Source organism: Pinus tabuliformis, chromosome 4_1, assembly GCF_031772625.1.
Source record: "Pinus tabuliformis cultivar Carrire ecotype Pingquan chromosome 4_1, CPIR1, whole genome shotgun sequence".
Lineage (NCBI taxonomy): Eukaryota > Viridiplantae > Streptophyta > Pinopsida > Pinales > Pinaceae > Pinus > Pinus tabuliformis.
Genome location: NC_142303.1, coordinates 697,403,663 through 697,412,963, shown reverse-complemented (window position 1 = coordinate 697,412,963; position 9,301 = coordinate 697,403,663).

Below are 9,301 nucleotides of genomic sequence, written 5' to 3'. Positions count from 1 at the left end.
TAGTAAAACATAAAACATAAAACAAACAAACAATATAGTAATAACATGAATTGAAATTATTAATACAGTAATAACATGAATTAAATAATGATAAGATTAGTATAATAGTGTTACAAAATAGTGTTACAAAAAACATAAAACAAACAAACAATATAGTAATAACATGAATTAAATAATGATAATGATTAGTGTAATAGTGTTACAATATAGTAAAACATAAAATATAAAACAGACAAACAATATAGTAATAACATGAATTAAAATTATTAATATGGCAATAACATGATTTAAATAATGATAATGATTAGTATAATAGTGTTACAAAATACTGTTACAATATAGTAAAACATAAAACATAAAACAAACAAAATATATAGGAATAAGATGAATTAAAATAATTAATAAAGTAATAACATGAATTAAATAATGTTAATGATTAGTATAATAGTGTTACAAAATAGTAAAACATAAAACATAAAAAAACAAACAATATATTAGTAACATGAATTAAATAATGATAATGATTAGCATAATAGTCTTACAAAATAGGGTTACAAAAAACATAAAACAAACAAACAATATGGTCATAACATGAATTAAAATTATTAATATAGTAATAACATGAATTAAATAATGATAATGATTAGTATAATAGTGTTACAAAATAGTGTTCCAATATAGTAAAACATAAAACATAAAACAAACAAACAATATAGTAATAAAATGAATTAAATAATGTTAATGATTAGTATAATAGTATAATAATGATTAGTATAACATAAAACATAAAACAAACAAACAATGAGAAGGCTCGCGAGGGTTTGGGTTAGGGTTACAGGTTCCTCTGTAGTTTACTGTGACCACGCCGGACCACCGTTAACCTGCACATCTGTCGTTTGCTATCACAACCGTCTGTCACCTTCCCCTACGTTTCGAGCTGGTTGACCTGTTGGGAAATCGAGGGGTTTGCACTGTGCCGCAACTCCCGGTTCACAACCCGCAGAAGGTTTCACGTTACCTTCCCAACTCGGTCCGTTTCCTGAGAACTGTCATACTCTCCGGTTTCTTCTACTATCTGAGGTGTCCGCCGTTTCGAGAAGCAGCTGGCATCATGGAGGATCTCGAAGCCGTTGATTACACTAAAGATCCGCTGGAGGGGGTATCCATCTGGCGCTCCTCCTTCTCCACATCAGAAGGTATGTACAACTCTGGCCTCACCGAGAATTACACTTCGTATTCTCTTGGGGAACAGTCACGGTCATATCATGTGGTCCTCCTGGATGTTCCTCCAACCTAGCCTGCGCTTTCTACCCCCCCCTCACTCTTCGGCAACCCTTGGTTTCATTTCCGGCTGTTTGAACCCTAACCCTGGACTAGATCCCTCGGCGTCTGGTACTTTTTCCCGACCGTTTTTTCCCCCTTTGTTACCCATTGTCTCGGCTGGTTTTACCCCACAAGTCTCTCACGCCCCTCCGTCTGGCAGCTTCACCTCTGTTCCTCCGCTCGCCGGTACCCCCCTGTTACTGAAGGCATCGCTAACCCATCCTCCTCGTACCCTAACCCTACCCCCCCGGTTGCTACTGCCCCTTCCCCGGGCCGGCCACATAACCTACCTCCTCCACTGGGCCCTAAAAAGAAGTACAGGTGTTTCAAGTCCAAGGTGGACGACATCTTTCTCAGACTTGAGGAGGACATACAGTGGGGCAAGACAATGGAATTTGCTGATAGGGTTCTGGTTGGGCGCATCAGAGGTCGGAACTACTCGGCAGCACGCTTGAAGTCTTGGGCAGCTGAAGTTTGGGGTCAACATCTGGTGGACATCCCCTTCATGCAAACATTCGTGAAGGGATGGTTCGCGTTGAGATTCGCTCGTGCTGATCATACCAATTGGGTCTTGTCCTCTTACTGGAATTTTGAACATGCCCCAGTGCTCCTTAAGCGTTGGACTCCCTTATTCGACCCCGAGACAGAGCAGATAGGCATTGGACCTGTTTGGATTCGACTCCCAGGCCTACCACTGCATTACTGATCAGAAAATATCTTCAGGTGGATTGGCAATGCGTTTGGCTCCTACATGGACTATGATAAATCCTACCAGCACACAGGCATGATGGCTTATGCTCGGATTCTTATCAATCTGGATACCAGGGGAGGACTAAAAGAGTTCATCACCATACAATGGAGGGACACAGCTCGCAAACAGATAATTGACTATGAAGGTATCCCGTATCGCTGCCATAGATGTCACAAAGTGGGACATCTATACAGGGATTGTCCACTCCTCCAGAAAAGCAGGGATAATGTTAAGGGAGGGGAGTCCAAGCATCCCTTGGACCATCCCCCTCATTAGAATACTGAGAAGAGTCAAGAGGAGCGTGCAAAAGTCACTGGAGAACCCCAAGGTTTACCTGATAATGCGGAAGCTGCAAAAGAAAGCTCAGTTTCTCACCCACCTTCACCATCTCCAGTACACTCAGCGACTGAACAGGAGGACATCGCAACGATGGGTATGTTGCTTTCATCCCCCTCTCACTTGCCTCCCGTGTCTTGCATATCTGATGGTACTGCATCTCATCACATCATATGCACGTCTTCTCTATTGGCACTTTTGACCTCTGTGGTTTTGCATAGATCCCAGGGCCACACCCATCCATCCTCTCTCATATGCTCCCTCCCTCTCCCCTCTCCCACCACATCCCCTTGCCTGCCATCCCTGACATCTTCCTCTCACTCATCTCACCCCATCCCCTCCCCCTCTGTATCTCCTCGGTACTCTCTTCGATCTCGATCGAAGGATAGAGGATTTGATGCCATTGGTCTGGACTCTGAGGCCACCCCTGTCACTCATAAGAACTCTCGAGGCAGACCCTCTCGCATCACTAAAGCTAGACACGCTGCAGACGAGAAGTTGCCCTTGGGCGACAACAAACCATTTTCAGGGCCCTTAGAGCAAATAATGACCCTCTTTTTCACCCCACATGAAGATCTTATCATTTAACTGCAGAGGGTTTGCTAGCTTGCCCAAAAAACTAGCGCTCAGGAGACTGCTCACCTCGTCTTAGTCGGACATTATATTTCTTCAAGAAACCCTCTGTTTAGCTGAACCTCTAATCCACACTCTTAACTCCTGGCTGCCCAATTGGACCTTTCATGCATTGGATGCGTCTAGGAGATCAGGAGGTTCAGCTATTGGGATAAGTAACAAAGCATTGGAGATCAAAAATATTTGGGGAGGCAAAGGCTTCATTGGGTTGGACATTTTTGCACACTCCATTGAGATGGATATTCGCATCATGAATGTCTATGGTCCTTGTGCAGACAGGGCTAACTATTGGAGATCCTTACTTGAATCTGACCTTCTACAGGCAGATAATGTTATTCTTAGAGGGGACTTAAACTTTTCAATGGGTTTTTGTGAATCTTGGGGACACTCGGCTCAGGTAGACTCCTTATCAGATACTATTTCCAATCTACTCGAGGAACATCAGTGGGTGGACATGCCTTCAGCCAGGTTACAGTATACTTGGACAAACAACCGTAGTGGAGATCAAATCTTGGCCAGAAGACTTGACAGGTTCCTCATCAAGGAGTTTCTTCTCAACAAACTTCCCCGCATTCGACAATGGGTTGGAACTGGTGGCATCTCTGACCATCGACCAATTTTCTTGGAAATGGTCAACATAAATCAAAAGGTCAGGAGCCCCTTCAAATTTAATTCCTCTTGGCTAAAGGACCCATCATACATACAGTTGGTATCTAACTATTGGCAGACCAACCCTATTATGGAAGGTGAGGGCCATACTGAAGGCTTCATTAGGAAATTATCTGAGCTTAAGAGGATCTCTAAAATATGGGCACACCAGAAGCGTATCTGTGATGACAATACTCTGAGGGAGGCAGAAAGGGTCATCGCTTCGCATGAGGACACATCAAATGGCACCTTCCCCATTCCTGAGAGCAAAGAACACTACTCCTCCCTCATCATGAAGCGTTCACATATTCTGAAGGAAAGAGAAGAAAGCTGGAGGCTTAGGAGCAGGGAAATATGGCTCACCGAGGGAGACGATAACACGAAGTTTTATCATAAATTTCCCAATGGGCGCAAAGCCATTAATACTATTTTGGAATTGCGGGATGAGCGGGGACATACAGTATCAACTCAGAGGGATCTGGCCAGGCTAGCTACAGAGCAATTTAGGGGTATATATAAAGCCCCTAGAGATGTAAACAGCATGGAGATCATGTGGGTGGCTGAACATTTTCCCAGGTTTGTACTACAAGAAGACACGGAAGGTCTACTGAAGGAAGTAACCATGGAAGAACTGGAGACAACTTTAAAATGGTTTAAAAAAGATAAAAGCCCAGGTCCAGATGGGTGGACCATTTAGTTTTACATTGCTTTCTTTGATATCCTGGGGAATGACCTACTCAAGATCGTGGAGAACTGCAGAAGGAGCGGCAGAATATCCTCAGCCATCAAATCCACATTTATAGCTATCTTATTCCCAAATCGAACAATCCTGTCTCTTTCAATGATTTCCGCCCCATATCCCTCTGTAATTGCCTATACAAGATCATTGCTAAGATCATAGCCAATCGTCTGAAGCCTATTCTATCTCGTCATATATCTCCAGAGCAATTTGCCTTCCTACACCACAGACAGATTCATGAAGCTATTGCTACAGCACAAGAACTCTTGCATACAATGCAGCTCAAAAAGCAGAAAGGAATGATACTAAAGGTGGACCTATCCAAGGCTTTCGATAGAACAAATTGGCTCTACATCAGACTGCTGTTGACCCATCTTGGATTTCCTTTTGCATACATCAAATGGATAATGAGCTGTATAACTGATGTATCTTACAGTGTGCTACTTAATGGGGAAGCTACATCCTTTTTCAATTCGGAGAGAGGCCTCAGACAGGGATGCCCTCTCTCACCCTTGCTATTCTTACTTATTATGGAAGGACTAAGTAGGACTATTACATCTGCTCGAGATAGAAATCAACTGTCAGGCATCAAAATAGCTGAATTTTTTTATCTCACTCATCTATTATTTGTTGATGACATTCTAATTTTCTTAAATGGCAGTATCGGGGACACCACGACCTTCCAGAACTTATTCATTCTTTTTCAACAAGCCACAGGGATGGTGATAAATGACAGCAAATCCACGATTACTACTGTTGGTTGCACGCAACATGAGATCACATACTCAACATAGCGCTTCCCATTCACCTCTTTGAACTTGGCAGAGGGTATAAAATACCTGGGATTTAGACTAAAGCCCCTCGGTTACAGGATTGCGGACTGGACTTGGCTCATTGCGAAAGTGGAAAAAATACTACAGGTATGGTATCATAAATATCTCTCTCGGGCAGGCAGATTGATTCTCATCAAAGCAGTAATTGAAGCCACTCCAGTCTACTGGATGACCCTGGCCTGGATACCTAAAGGTATTTTGAGTAGATTACAAAGTATATGCTGTAGATTTTTATGGAAGGGACACCAGCCGGGGAAGCTTTTTGCCTGGGTCAAATGGGATATCATTGCAAAACCCAAAAGTTGGGGAGGGTGGGGCATCAAGAGGCTTGATCTATTTTCCAGAGCATTAGCGGCCAAGCTCGATTGGCAGCTCATCACCACTAAGAGTCTCTGGTCCCAAGTTGCATAAGTGAAGTACATCAGGCCAATGAATCTAATGGACTGGTTCCGTCAGCAGCATGAATCAAGACATAACATTTCTAATATCTGGAAAGCGGTTATCGGTTGACTTCCTCTTCTGCGTGAAGGCATTACATGGCGTATCAAGGAAGGCAATGCTGTCCGAATCGATTTGGACCCGTGGGTAGGCTGTGGCAACACCCATAGACTATCTGCAGACTTATTAAGATACCTACACAGCAGAGAAGTTACACACATCAAGCACATCGGTGACAACGACAATTCTTCCTTTCTTCAGCAGGCATGGGTATCAGCACGAGATTTGGAGATACCGGTCCAGTGGCAGCATGAATGGCAGGACTACACGGATGCCCTCACCCAGGCACATATCAGACTCACTGATGGATCAGATGAGATAATCTGGGCCTTTGCAAAACATGGAGTATACACCCAGAAGCAAGGTTATATAAGGCTTATGGAATCTTACAAGCCATAGGACATCCTTCCAACCTGGAAAACACTTTGGAAGCTCAAGGCAGCCCCCCGCACATGATTATTGATGTGGAACATCCTCTACGACAAGATCCCTACCGGGACCAACCTGATGAAGAGATCATTTTATGGCCCCTTCTGGTGCCACTTGTGCCGCAAGGATGAAGAAAGTACAGAGCATATTTTTCTAAAATGCCCTACAACAATGGAATTTTGGCAATCCATCATCACTCACTATCCTACCTTAAAAAACTGGCAATGGCACAATCTCATGGATGCATGGAACTTATGGTGTCAAAATCACTCAGGAAAATACATTAATATGCCACTGCTAGTATGTTGGGCACTTTAGATAGCGCGTAACCAGGCCATATTCAACTACAAGTCCCCCCATTGGCCTGTCATTTTGCACCACATGATCGCCGATTTTGACTTGCTTCCAGATGAGGAAACCTGTGTCCCTCCCTGCACTATCAGACCTGGAAACATTGACAAATCTAAGCCCTGGGCATATTTTGATGGCTCTGCTCAGGAGGCAGGCTGTGGGGGTGGAGCCATCCTTTACCTCAATGAATATCATTGCTTCAAGATCCAAATTAACTTAGGCAGGGGCACCAATAATTTTGCTGAACTCAGCACAAAAAAACATATTATACACTTTGCATTGCAAAAACAGTGCAGACACCTACAACTTTTTGGAGATTCTAAAATCGTTTGCAACTGGCTGAATGATGCATCTTATTGCTATGCATTTTCATTGAGGCACATATTAGATGAAGCTAAAAGAATAATTACATCTTTTGACTCCTTTGTCTGTCAACACATTTACAGGGAACAAAACACAAAAGCAGATCAACTATCAAAAGAGGCCGTGCACAGACAAGGAAATGACAGGTTGATACAGGAGGAGATAGATGGAACATTCTACCAGCATTATCATAGACCTTTTGATGATCCTATAGAAAATGGGCTATAAGGCCCTCATATATATAGAACAGCTCTTGTATTATATGTATATATTTCCACTACTTTGTCATGAGTTACAACTCATATTTTTGGTAACGTATAGTTTTTTGTTGCTCTCTGCGTAGAGCAGGACTTATTTTTTGATAAACTTATATCAGTAACAACTAGTACAGTCTTAGTGGACTCCCTGCGTGGAGATATTACAGACATTCCTTACGATCTATAGTTTGTGAACTCATCAGGCATCTTTGCCTCCATTTGCATATGCACTTGGCATCCACAAAATTTAATTTCTTTATATCAATAGAAATTACGACTTTTTTCCATGGGAAAAAAAACAAACAAACAATATAGTAATAACATGAATTAAATAATGATAATTATTGGCATAATAGTGTTACAAAATAGTAAAACATAAAAAATAAACAAACAAACAATATAGTAATAACATGAATTAATAATCATAATTATTAGTATAATAGTGTTATAACATAGTGTTAAAAAATAGTAAAACATAAAACAAACAAATAATATAGTAATAACATGAATTAAATAATGATAATGATTAGTATAATAGTGTTACAAAATAGTGTTACAATATAGTAAAACATAAAACATAAAACAAAAAAACAATATAGTAATAACATGAATTATATAATGTTAATGTTTAGTACAATAGTGTTACAAAATAGATTTACAAAAGAGTAAAACATAAAACATAAAACAAACAAACAATACCGTAGTAACATGAATTAAAAATGATAATGATTAGTATAATAGTGCTACAAAATAGTCTTACAATATAGTAAAATGTAAAACATAAAACAAACAAATAATATAGTAATAACACGAAATAAATAATGATAATGATTAGTATAATAGTGTTACAAAATAGTGTTACAAAATTGTAAAACATAAAACAAACAAAGAATATAGTAATAACATGAATTAAAATCATTAATATAATAATAACATGAATTAAATAATTATAATGATTAGTATAATAGTGTTACAAAATAGTAAAACATACGACATAAAACATAAAACAAACAAACAATATGGAAATAACATGGATTAAAATTATTAATATAGTAATAACATGAATTAAAATTATTAATATAGTAATAACACTAATTAAATAATGATAATGATTAGTATAATAGTGTTGCAAAATAGTGTTACAAAATTGTAAAACATAAAACATAAAACAAACAAACAATATAGTAATAACTTGAATTAAAATTATTAATATAATAATAACATGAATTAAATAACTATAATTATTAGTATATTAGTGTTACAAAATAGTAAAACATAAAACATAAAACAAACAAACAATATAGTAATAACATGGATTAAAATTATTGATATAGTAATAACATGAATTAAAATTATTAATATAGTAATAACATGAAATAAATAATGATAATGATTTGTATAATCATGTTACAAAATAGTAAAACATAAAGCATAAAACAAACTAATAGTATACTAATAACATGAATTAAATAATGATATTGATAAGTATAATAGTGTTACAAAATAGTGTTACAATATAGTAAAACATAAAACATAAAACAAACAAACAATATAGTAATAACATGAATTAAATAATGATAATGATTAGTATAATAGTGTTACAAAATACTGTTACAATATACTAAAACATAAAACATAAAACAAAAAAACAATATAGTAATAACATGAATTAAAATTATTAATACGGCAATAACATGAATTAAATAATGATAATGATTAGTATAATAGTGTTACAAAATAGTAAAACATAAAAAATAAAACAAACAAATAATATAGTAATAACATGAATTAAATAATGATAATGATTAGCATAATAGTGTTACAAAATAGGCTTACAAAAAACATAAAGCAAACAAACAATATAATAGTAATATCAATTAAACTTATTAATATGGTAATAACATGAATTAAATAATGATAATGATTAGTATAATAGTGTTACAAAATAGTAAAACATAAATGTGATGACCCCGTAAATGTAATTATTTAAAAGTTTACTGTGGTAAAACTGAATGACATTGAGAACTTATTTTCTTTTAAAGAAGTAATCTGTTAATTTGAATTATGCATTAAGTAATGTTTAAAGAATTACTCAAAAAGGGCATTGAGTTTCCCAAAAGGGAAAGCAATTAATGGAACT